Here is a 13362-nt window from a genome sequence, read left to right on the forward strand (position 1 = left end):
ATCAGGTAAGGTGAGTTATTACCAGCAAGAGAGAAAAAAAACCTTTTGTAGTGATAATCAAGGTGGGCCATTTCAGCAGTTTACAATCATGATTTTATTACACCAGTCATGGTTTTATCGTGAAGAACTAGGGCATTTCTGAAGTGCTGGAAAGATGAGAGAAGACTGAAGGTAACTAGCCCCTCCATTGCCTCTTCTTTTTGACTTCTTTCCCACTTTGAATCTGTCTGTGTCCCTCACTGCTGTACTCTTCACACAACACATTTTCCAAAATGAAACTAATCACTAATGTCTCACTATCCCTTGGAGCCAGAGTTCAGGGAAAACCAGCTAATCTTTTCTCTTCTCCAGAGCTACAGCACAAGGGGAGAGTGAAATTATGAAGTTTTATTGTGCAGAGGTATCAGCAGGCTGGAGAGGGGAGAGGAGTAGTGGGGAGCTGAGAGAGGGTCCTAAATCCAAGGCCACTTCAACTTCAGGTGATTGGCTTGGAAGTAGGGGAATAACTCAGAACTAAATGCCGAGATTGCCTTGGTGGATTTAGATCATGGTGACAAAGGGCTGTGCGGGAGAGGGTATAAATATGGGACAGGGTGATGGGCGAATCTTGTAATAAAAACAAACAAAAGAAAGAAGACTGGGTGGCCCTCAAGGTTCATCCTGGCATCTTAACAGCAAATATATGAAACAAGGAGCAAAGATCAAATAATTTACAGGGAAGTAAAGATTAGTCTTTCTGCAAAGTGTCTACCCCTTTATGACCAATTGTGACACATTTTGGTCACCACCTTTGACAAAACACTAGCTGTAACTCTGGACATAATTCTAATAGGTCAATGTTTGAAAAGTCTTTTCTGTAGCTTCATATGTAGCAAAAGTGGGTGTAGGTGGAGAAGAGGATGGGGGTTAAGTTTAGCTGCCAGATCAAAATAGTGCCTAGGAAAAAAGAGACTTGCGTAATTGAACGGGACCTGACCTATATTGTGAGGCGCTTATATACAGTAAACACTTTAGGCAGGAAATGAGACGACTTGTTTCAGCTATTGAATGATGTGTCTATCTGTGTGGGGCACAATGTGATAAACTATTATCTGCACATATTTTAATTCAGTGAAAACAACCTCATTTCACTATAAGTTGTCATCCAAATGTTCAAAATTTAAAATGGCCCTTTTCTCATGAGCTGTGGTATGGCTTCATCTAGGCTCCATTCCTGTGCTTATTAAAGTCAACAGCCAAATTCTCAATAACTTTAATGGGAGCAGAACTGGACCCCTATTGAAAATTGTTGCCCGTTTGGTCAATGAGATTCTGAGTTCTACCATCATTCCTCCCTGTGTTATGTGCCTGTTTCAAGGTATAAATGAGCTTGCTACACAACACATGCTTTATACATCTGGTTTTATTGTCAGCCAAAAGAAATGTTACAAAATACTGGAAGTTTTTCAAACCGGCCAGCTTTCAAAACTTGGATTATTTCATGTTCTCAGTGTAGTCTCATTAGAAAAAGAATATCATTAAGGAGAAGGCCTGGCACAAGATTTCTTCATGACTCTTTATCTGTATAAGAAACCATAACAATACAATAGATTCTGCTTAATAGCAATCCTGATTATAACAACTTAGAAACATTTTGCTGGGAACCATCCTGTCTATTGACTTAAATGTTAATGGGATAACAGCATGCCACTGTAAGGATCTGCAGGTCTAGAATGCAGGGTTGGGGCAGCTTGGGTGATTGATGCCTTCATAACACCAATGGACCTGGCAAAGCAGCATCCAACTATTGCTGGAGGGTTAGGCGCTGTAGGAAGTACTGTCTGAACAGACCAGAGCGACAGAACCCTCCACACCAAATATTTAAACCAGGGAGTTACCCCACAGAGCTATCTGAGCAACAACGTAGACTCTGGCTTGCTACTACTGCAGACCTCATCTTTTGCCCTATCTTGCATCTGATTCCTGCCTTCGACCCCAGCCTGGTTTGACCTTGGTACCTGTCTCCTGACTCACCTTCGTAACTAGTCTTCACTCCTGCTTTCAACCCCAGCCCAGTGGACACTATTGGCCTGGCTGCCTACACCCCAGCCATTACAGTTGCTAATTGAGAACACTTGAAAGTTTCTCTTCCACTTTATGATCACTCCCTAATGAAACTGATATATGTCACCATTATGTTGTCTTTGCTACTCTTTTGAACTTGCACTTTTTTACTTGATTCCTGTGTTTTGTATGCAGACATCATCATGCTGTGTCCTTTATTCTTTGCATAATATGCAGTAGATGTCTGTTCTATTTTCACTGCTGAACAAATCAATATTTTCTTTAAATGAGAGGGAGCAAAAAAGGTCATCCTAGCTGTTGTAGACAAACTAGATTTGTCTAGCCTGAAATCAAAACCAGCCCTTTTTGAGTTATGAGTGATCAGAAAAGGTTAACTTTTTGCAGAAAGACAGAAATGTTACATTTCCATTACCTTATGCCTCACAAATGGCTGAGCCAATTTTCTTCAAACTTTCCAAAGTAATTCTCTTCTGTTCCTGGACCAAGAAAATGAAGTTTTCAGATTAAAGTAATTTCATTATGCAGTATGATTAATATTAATGGAAGTGCTATAAACTTACTGTATATGGTGCTTTACAAAGTGTCATGCATGTTCCTTGGCCATAAACACTTCACAATCTTATAGTCCAGTTCTACAAGATGTTGAATGGCTTCCTGTAAGGTGCTGAATTCTTTTAGCTCCCATTGCAGTAAATGATTTTTAGTCAAATGCACTTGAGAACACTCAGCACCTCACAGGAGGCACAGAATACCTTTCAGTTTATGGTATGAAACTTTTCCAGCACCTTCGGTATTTCAGAGAGCACAGTTGACTGAAATAAAAATAGAGACAACCTAGCATTTGTCCTCATACATCATTGTTTTGCTTCCATGGTAGCAGACAGTTTGAGTCAAATCCATGTGATTTTTCCCCTCTGCAAATGATCAATTTCCTCACAATAAGAGGAGCTAGTCAGCCACAGAATGGATACAGCCAGTAATTATTATTTAGTATTTGTATTATTGTAGCACCAACAGTTCCCAATGGGATATCTGGCTTCATTATGCTATCTATTGTACAAAATTTTAGTAAGAGATGGTTCCTGCCCCAAAGAGCTTATAATCATGATAGACAAGGCATATGAAGTGCACAAGGGGAAATGGAGGCCTGAAAGGAGAAGTGACTTGCCCAAGATCTCATAGCAGACCAGTGTCAGGGCCAAGTACAGATCTCCTATCCTGAGTCCTGATCCAGTGCTTTATCAACTGAACAACACTGCTCACAGTATGACCAAAACTAGCCATGACTCAAAATAAATCTTTTGTTCAAGATTTTATTGATGCTACAATGGAATCAAAGATTGGTATTTTTTGTGTCTCCCACATGGGTATATCATAAGAATTACACACTTATTTTAGAGTATAGTTGATCAGCTTCACCCCAAAATTTCCACTACCTGAGCTCTAGTCTGTTTCCCTGTTTCAGTGTAATTTACATGTATAATAATGTGTGTGGATATCACATAATGTACATATATTAAATATTTTAATAATTAACCCCCCCCAAAAAAATGTCCCCTGGAGAGGGAAATAGAGACACTCACCCCCCTCCCACACACAAACACATGATAGGTACTAGGCATCTTGCTTTAATTCACTTCTGGAACAGTGCTGAGATGTATCAGTGGTGACGGCTGCATAGAACCTGAATACTATAGTTAGAGATCCCATTCCCTCAAAGCAATTAATGTTATTTTCAAGAAAGAAGGGGAAATCAGAGTCCTATAACTGTATATATACAACAGTACTTTTCCTTAAGCATTCATTGAAGAATATTTGTTAATACATATTCTATTCCACCATAGCACAGTGGTGTTCTCGTCCATCCTCCCTGTGGAAGGAAAAGGCCTAGGTAGGGAGCGTCGAATCGTGGAAGTCAACGAATGGCTACGCAGGTGGTGTCGGAGAGAAGGCTTTGGATTCTTTGACCATGGGATGGTGTTCCAAGAAGGAGGAGTGGTAGGCAGAGACGGGCTCCACCTAACGAAGAGAGGGAAGAGCATCTTCGCAAGCAGGCTGGCTAACCTAGTGAGGAGGGCTTTCAACTAGGTTCACTGGGGGAAAGGAAACCAAAGCCCTGAGACCAAAGTGGGGAAGTGGGATACCGGGAGGAAGCACGAGCAGGAGCGCGTGAGAGGGGAGGGCTCCTGCCTCATACTGAGAAAGCGGGGCGATCAGCGGGTTATCTCAAGTGCCTACGCACAAATGCACAAAGCCTTGGAAACAAGCAGGGAGAACTGGAAGTCCTGGCAAAGTCAAGGAATTATGATGTGATTGGAATAACAGATTTGGTGGGATAACTCACATGACTGGAGTACTGTCATGGATGGATATAAGCTGTTCAGGCAGGACAGGCAGGGCAGAAAAGGTGGGGGAGTTGCACTGTATGTAAGGGAGCAGTATGACTGCTCAGAGCTCAAGTATGAAACTGCAGAAAAACCTGAGAGTCTCTGGATTAAGTTTAGAAGTGTGAGCAACAAGGGTGATGTCATGGTGGGAGTCTACTATAGACCACCGGACCAGGCGGAAGAGGTGGACGAGGCTTTCTTCCGGCAAGTCGCGGAAGTTACTAGATTGCATGCCCTGGTTCTCATGGGAGACTTCAATCACCCTGATATCTGCTGGGAGAGCAATACAGCGGTGCACAGACAATCCAGGAAGTTTTTAGAAAATGTAGGGGACAATTTCCTGGTGCAAGTGCTGGAGGAACCAACTAGGGGCAGAGCTCTTCTTGACCTGCTGCTCACAAACCGGGAAGAATTAGTAGGGGAAGCAAAAGTAGATGGGAACCTGGGAGGCAGTGACCATGAGATGGTCGAGTTCAGGATCCTGACACAAGGAAAAAAGGAAAGCAGGAGAATGCGAACCCTGTACTTCAGAAAAGCAGACTTTGACTCCCTCAGGGAACTGATGGGCAAGATCCCCTGGCAGAATAACATGGGGGGGGAAAGGAGTCCAGGAGAGCTTGCTGTATTTTAAAGAATCCTTATTGAGGTTACAGGGACAAACCATCCCGATGTGTAGAAAGAATAGTAAATATGGCAGGCGACCAGCTTGGCTTAATAGTGAAATCCTTGCTGATCTTAAATACAAAAAAGAAGCTTACAAGAAGTGGAAGATTGGACAAATGACCAGGGATGAGTATAAAAATACTGCTTGGGCAAGCAGGAGTGAAATCAGGAAGGCCAAATCACACCTGGAATTGCAGCTAGCAAGTGATGTTAAGAGTAACAAGAAGGGTTTCTTCAGGTATGTTAGCAACAAGAAGAAAGTCAAGGAAAGTGTGGGCCCCTTACTGAATGAGGGAGGCAACCTAGTGACAGAGGATGTGGAAAAAGCTAATGTACTCAATGCTTTTTTTGTACTCAATGCTTTTTTTGCCTCTGTCTTCATGAACAAGGTCAGCTCCCAGACTGCTGCACTGGGCAGCACAGCACGGGCGGGAGGTGACCAGCCCTCTGTAGAGAAAGAAGTGGTTCGGGACTATTTAGAAAGGCTGGACGTGCACAAGTCCATGCATGACCTTCAGTTCAGGCATGACCTTCAGTCAGGCATGACCTCAGGCATGACCTTCAGTCAGGCATGACCTTCCCTTGGTGAATCCATGCTGGCTGTTCCTGATCACTTTCCTCTCATGCAAGTGCTTCAGGATTGATTCTTTGAGGACCTGCTCCATGATTTTTCCAGGGACTGAGGTGAGGCTGACTGGCCTGTAGTTCCCAGGATCTTCCTTCTTCCCTTTTTTAAAGATTGGCACTACATTAGCCTTTTTCCAGTCATCCGGGACTTCCCCGGTTCGCCACGAGTTTTCAAAGATAATGGCCAGTGGCTCTGCAATCACAGCCGCCAATTCCTTCAGCACTCTCGGATGAAACTCGTCCGGCCCCATGGACTTGTGCACGTCCAGCTTTTCTAAATAGTCCCTAACCGCCTCTATCTCCACAGAGGGCTGGCCATCTCTTCCGCATTTTGTGATGCCCAGCGCAGCAGTCTGGGAGCTGACCTTGTTAGTGAAAACAGAGGCAAAAAAAGCATTGAGTACATTAGCTTTTTCCACATCCTCTGTCACTAGGTTGCCTCCCTCATTCAGTAAGGGGCCCACACATTCCTTGGCTTTCTTCTTGTTGCCAACATACCTGAAGAAACCCTTCTTGTTACTCTTGACATCTCTGGCTAGCTGCAGCTCCAGGTGCGATTTGGCCCTCCTGATAACATTCCTACATGCCCGAGCAATATTTTTATACTCTTCCCTGGTCATATGTCCAACCTTCCACTTCTTGTAAGCTTCTTTTTTATGTTTAAGATCCGCTAGGATTTCACCATTAAGCCAAGCTGGTCGCCTGCCATATTTACTATTCTTTCGACTCATCGGGATGGTTTGTCCCTGTAACCTCAACAGGGATTCCTTGAAATACAGCCAGCTCTCCTGGACTCCTTTCCCCTTCAAGTTAGTCCCCCAGGGGATCCTGGCCATCCGTTCCCTGAAGGAGTCGAAGTCTGCTTTCCTGAAGTCCAGGGTCCGTATCCTGCTGCTTACCTTTCTTCCCTGCGTCAGGATCCTGAACTCAACCAACTCATGGTCACTGCCTCCCAGATTCCCATCCACATTTGCTTCCCCCACTAATTCTACCCGGTTTCTGAGCAGCAGGTCAAGAAAAGCGCCCCCCCTAGTTGGCTCCTCTAGCACTTGCGCCAGGAAATTGTCCCCTACGCTTTCCAAAAACTTCCTGGATTGTCTATGCACCGCTGTATTGCTCTCCCAGCAGATATTCACCCAGGGAAGGTCATGCCTGACTAATCTAATCGCCTTTTATGATGAGATTACTGGTTCTGTGGATGAAGGGAAAGCAGTGGATGTATTGTTTCTTGACTTTAGCAAAGCTTTTGACACGGTCTCCCATAGTATTCTTGTCAGCAAGTTAAGGAAGTACGGGCTGGATGAATGCACTATAAGGTGGGTAGAAAGTTGGCTAGATTGTCGGGCTCAACGGGTAGTGATCAATGGCTCCATGTCTAGTTGGCAGCCGGTATCAAGTGGAGTGCCCCAAGGGTCGGTCCTGGGGCCGGTTTTATTCAATATCTTCATAAATGATCTGGAGGATGGTGTGGATTGCACTCTCAGCAAATTTGCGGATGATACTAAACTGGGAGGAGTGGTAGATACGCTGGAGGGGAGGGATAGGATACAGAAGGACCTAGACCTATTGGAAGATTGGGCCAAAAGGAATCTGATGAGGTTCAATAAGGATAAGTGCAGGGTCATGCACTTAGGACGGAAGAACCCAATGCACAGCTACAGACTAGGGACCGAATGGCTAGGCAGCAGTTCTGCGGAAAAGGACCTAGGGGTGACAGTGGACGAGAAGATATGAGTCAGCAGTGTGCCCTTGTTGCCAAGAAGGCCAATGGCATTTTGGGATGTATAAGTAGGGGCATAGCGAGCAGATCGAGGGACGTGATCGTTCCCCTCTATTCAACATTGGTGAGGCCTCATCTGGAGTACTGTGTCCAGTTTTGGGCCCCACACTTCAAGAAGGATGTGGATAAATTGGAGAGAGTCCAGCGAAGGGCAACAAAAATGATTAGGGGACTGGAACACATGACTTATGAGGAGAGGCTGAGGGAGCTGGGATTGTTTAGCCTGCAGAAGAGAAGAATGAGGGGGGATTTGATAGCTGCTTTCAACTACCTGAAAGGGGGTTCCAAAGAGGATGGCTCTAGACTGTTCTCAATGGTAGCAGATGACAGAACGAGGAGTAATGGTCTCAAGTTGCAGTGGGGGAGGTTTAGATTGGATATTAGGAAAAACTTTTTCACTAAGAGGGTGGTGAAACACTGGAATGCGTTACCTAGGGAGGTGGTAGAATCTCCTTCCTTAGAGGTTTTTAAGGTCAGGCTTGACAAAGCCCTGGCTGGGATGATTTAACTGGGAATTGGTCCTGCTTTGAGCAGGGGGTTGGACTAGATGACCTTCTGGGGTCCCTTCCAACCCTGATATTCTATGATTCTATGATTCTATGAAGTCCATGGGGCTGGATGCATTGTATCTGAGAATGCTAAAGGAGTTGGCGGATGTGATTGCAGAGCCATTGGCCATTATCTTTGAAAACTCATAGCGATCGGGGGAAGTCCCAGATGACTGGAAAAAGGCTAATGTAGTGTCCATCTTTAAAAAAGGGATGAATCCTTTTTTCTGGGATCCTGAGAACTACAGGCCAGTCAGCCTCACCTCAGTCCCTGGAAAAATCATGGAGCAGGTCCTCAAGGAATCAATTCTGAAGCACTTAGAGGAGAGGAAAGTGATCAGGAACAGTCAGCATGGATTCACCAAAGGCAAGTCATGCCTGACTAATCTAATTGCCTTCTATGATGAGATAACTGGCTCTGTGGATGAAGGGAAAGTAGTGGACGTGTTGTTCCTTGACTTTAGCAAAGCTTTTGACACGGCCTCCCACAGTATTCTTGCCAGCAAGTTAAAGAAGTATGGGCTGGATGAATGGACTATAAGGTGGATAGAAAGCTGGTTAGATTGTCGGGCTCAACGGGTAGTGATCAATGGCTCCATGTCTAGTTGGCAGCTGGTATCAAGTGGAGTGCCCCAAGGGTCGGTCCTGGGGCCGGTTTTGTTCAATATCTTCATAAATGATCTGGAGGATGGTGTGGATTGCACCCTCAGCAAGTTTGCAAATGACACTAAACTGGGAGGAGAGGTAGATATGCTGGAGGGTAGGGATAGGATACAGAGGGACCTAGACAAATTGGAGGATTGGGCCAAAAGAAATCTGATGAGGTTCAACAAGGACAAGTGCAGAGTCCTGCACTTAGGACGGAAGAATCCAATGCACCGCTACAGACTAGGGACCGAATGGCTCGGCAACAGTACTGCAGAAAAGGAAGTAGGGGTTACAGTGGACGAGAAGCTGGATAGGAGTCAACAGTGTGCCCTTGTTGAGAAGAAGGCCAATGGCATTTTGGGATGTATAAGTAGGGGCATTGCCAGCAGATCGAGGGACGTGATCATTCCCCTCTATTCGACACTGGTGAGGCCTCATCTGGAGTACTGTGTCCAGTTTTGGGCCCCACACTACAAGAAGGATGTGGAAAATTTGGGAGGAGTCTAGGGGAGGGCAACAAAAATTATTAGGGGACTGGAACACATGAGTTATGAGGAGAGGCTGAGGGAACTGGGGATGTTTAGTCTACGGAAGAGAAGAATGAGAGGGGATTTGATAGCTGCTTTCAATTACCTGAAAGGGGGTTCCAAAGAGGATGGCTCTAGACTGTTCCCAGTGGTAGCAGATGACAGAACAAGGAGTAATGGTCTCAAGTTGCAGTGGGGGAGATTTAGGTTGGATATTAGGAAAAACTTTTTCACTAGGAGGGTGGTGAAACACTGGAATGCGTTACCTCGGGAGGTGGTGGAATCTCCTTCCTTAGAAGTTTTTAAGGTCAGGCTTGAGAAAGCCCTGGTTGGGATGATTTAATTGGGGATCGGTCCTGCTTTGAGCAGGGAGTTAGACAAGATGACCTCATGAGGTCCCTTCCAACCCTGATATTCTATGATTCTATGAATGTGTTTGTAGACTGTACCTGTAAAAGCAGCAAGCTTAAAAAGAAAATTGTGGATTGGTGTCATAAAATAGCATATCTGAATACTGGTGATATGAGCACTCCGGAATGAAGTGGAAAAATCTAAGAAATGGTTTTACAGCCAACTAATGGTATTAAAGAATGTAGGTATTCATTTTTGTTTTCATGGTTGTTGTGTGTGTCCTCCTTGTATATTGCCTTTCTGATTGGCATCTCAGCAGTAGCTCATAATCAAGTTTTAAATAAAATATTCAACTTAGCAACAAAAAACAGTGTGAAAGTTTACAGCCACAGCCATTTGCATTTAACTTTGGGGAAATGGGCTGAAGCACTTGAGTGATACTAATCAGGAATTTACAGAAACTCTAAATGTGCTTAAGGACAACATCATGTGTCTGGGGTGCTACAGCTGGCAGTGCTCCAAAAGGATGGATGGGCGACTCCCAATATGAGGCTGGTTTGTTCAAAAAGCTGGTGCAGAATGGGATAGCCTACTTGGTAAGCAGTATATCTCTCCAGGAGTACATGTCACCAGTGCTCTGATCTTGGTGGAGTTTAAGGTGGTAGCATTGACCTACAAAATTGTAAGTCGATCGGGGCCCACCTATTTGAGAGTTTATCTGTCTCCCTAGGCCATATTTATAAAGTCGAGGGCCGTGGAGTCATTTGAATTGGACCCTCCTTGATATAAGATAGTGTGATCTGCTTGGACCTTCAACTTCTCAAATTCAGTCCCCTTTCTTGTTCCAAGATAACTAAGATCTGTTGAGCTTCAGGATACACCATAAGGCCTTTTTTTTGTCTTGCAAGCTTTTGGGGAAGAAGAGGCATAATAACTGGGTAGGGTGTTGTTGGAATATTGCTTGATTTGAAATCTGTTTGGTATATGTCTGGTTTTAAGGAAGCAGCTGGTGTTCTGTATTTATTTTTTATGATCTTGCATTTTTTTCAAAATGAGCTCAAAGGCACCTAGCATCCAGCATAGGTGCTTTCCCCCCTTTGTTGTAAATTTAATTAAATAATAAAATGTTGCTCCTTTTCTATTAGTCCAACATAGTGATATACATGACAGAGCAGGACAAGTTTATAACTGTATCAAAACGTTCTTGTAATTTGAAAAAAAACAATCCCAACTCTGCATTAAATATGAATGTGTGTGGCCAACTTTTTCAAACTCTGGCATCTAAATTCACTCTTAGGTACTTGGATAAAAGGGGATTGATTTTTTTCCCTCTGACTTCAGTGGGAGTTCTGGGGGCTCAGCACTTCTGAAAATCAGGCCACTTGGATTTAGGCATTTAAATGTGGATGTAGGTACATAAATTTAAAAATGTAGACTGAATCTTTCATTTTGAGAATACCCTTTCATTGAGAAGCCATGCACAATAATGAAATAACTATGCAACCCATTCTATGACAAAATATCCTTAATTTTAGCCACATATATTGGGGTAGATATTGGTTCCATTCTGCCAATGTGCAGAAGGTTGTAGTTCTTCAAGTTCTACCCACAGTCCAACCCAGATATTGGAAATATGTGCTGGTTATACAAATAATTTAGTAAAAGATAAACAGCTCTGAAAAACTTGTGGGTATGTGTACACTGGAGCTGGGAATGAGCCTTCGAGTCTGGGTAAACAGACTGGAGCTAGCATGCTAAAAATAGCAGTGTGTTGAGCCCCACCAGTCCTTGATGCCTGGCTCAGGGATATGGCTGAACTTGCAGCTAACAAATGACTGGCATTCCACAGAAGGGGAACATCCAAAAACTTTAGAGCGATTTGGGCTGACTTTTTAGACACCTATGATTAATGTAGATCCTGAAAATAAATATGTTGCTTCCTCTCCCTTCCCTTTATCCTAATTCACTTTTCTTTACTTTGTGTATTATGATGAATCTGGTATTTTGCTATATATGTTGTATTTTGAAAAATTAATAAAAAATATAAATATATATAAAAATAGCACTGTGAACATTGTAGGTCAGGTGGCAGCATTGGTTTCAACTCCACCCAATCTTTCAGATCTGAGCTTGGGTGAGTAGCCTGCGCCTTCACCAGAGCTTTAACGTCCACACTGCTATTTTTAGCATGCTAGCTCAACCTAGCACAAGTCTGTTTACTTGCGCAGGGATGCACGGTCCCAGCTGCAGTGCAGACATATCCTGGGACATCATGGATACATGATTTATCTACAAGGATCTGTGACTGTAAGTTTTCATGAGTTTATTAAAATTTACACTAATATTTGTATTGTATGGTATCCTGGGAGGTATGCTGCCTGCCAGGGGCCCGTATTTGAGACCTTACATAGGGATCGTCGAGGATCATCTGGCCCTCTGACTACTACCCCATACTACTCATCCATGTGGGCACCAATGGTGTGACCCTGAGCAGTTCAGAAGTGACTACAGGGCTCTGGGAGTAAGGGTGAAGGAATTGTGGGTGAAAGTGGTGTTCTCTTGGATCCTTCCAGTCAAGGGTAGGGGCCCAGGTAGAGACAGATGCATCCTGGAGATGAATGTCTGGCTGCAAGGATGGTGTTGCCAGGACAGCTTCAGTTTCCTTGATCACGGGGTGCTGTTCTGGGAAGAAGGACAGCTAAGCAGAGATGGGGTTCACCTATTGAGGAAAGGGAAGAGCATATTTGGATACAGATTGGCTAACCTAGTGACGAGGGTTTTAAACTAGGTTCTACAGGGCAGATGACAAAAGCCTACAGATAAGTCCAAAACATGGAGACCTGGGAGAAGGGTCTGTAAACTAATGCGAGAAGTATGGGGAATAAGCAAGAAGAACTTGAAATGCTAGTTAATAAACACAACTATGACATTGTTGGCATCACAGACTTGGTGGGATAATATGCATGAGTGGCATATTGGTACAGAAGGGTACAGCTTACTCAGGAAGGACAGGCAGGGGAAAAAAGGGCGGTGGTGTTGCCTTGTATATTAAAAATATATGCATTTGGACCAAGGTTAAGATGGAAATAGGAGACAGACTTGTTGAAAATCTCTGGGTAAGGATAAAAGGGGTAAAAAACAAGGGCAATGGCATGGTAGGGATCTACTACAAACTACCTAGCCAGGAAGAAGAGGTTGATGAGGCTTTTTTTTAAACAACTAACAAAATCATCCAAAGCACAGGACTTGGTGGTGATGGGGGACTTCAACTACCCAGACATCTATTGGGAAAATAATACAGAAGTGCACAGATTATCCAAAAAGTTCTCGGAATGTATTGGAGACAATTTTTTATTTTTTCAGAAGGTGGAGAAACTCAATGGAAACTTCTGCTGAGAGTCTCAGATCGCACAGTGCATCGCTTCATTAGCTGCTGGTGCTGTTCTGTATTCAAGTTCTCTGAGCACTCTAAGGCATCATGGAATAGCTATCCAGACTTCCCCAGCCATGGTTAGGCAGCATGGTAGTATTCACACACCAACATGACTGTGTTGTGAAAAAGCTGGCATATGCACACAAGTCATCTATGTTTGTTGTAACTGGGTCAGAAAAGAGTATCATAATCTGACTGGAGAAATATGGATATACTTGTAGTGTAGATGAAGACTTAATGGCAAGCTAAGAATCTCTCCAAGCTCTTTACAGACATTAATATATAATGAACCACCAAAATCTCACAAACAACCAAAGAATAGAACTGAAGAGTT

The sequence above is a fragment of the Lepidochelys kempii genome, chromosome 3 (genome assembly GCF_965140265.1).
Source record: "Lepidochelys kempii isolate rLepKem1 chromosome 3, rLepKem1.hap2, whole genome shotgun sequence".
Taxonomy (NCBI): domain Eukaryota; kingdom Metazoa; phylum Chordata; order Testudines; family Cheloniidae; genus Lepidochelys; species Lepidochelys kempii.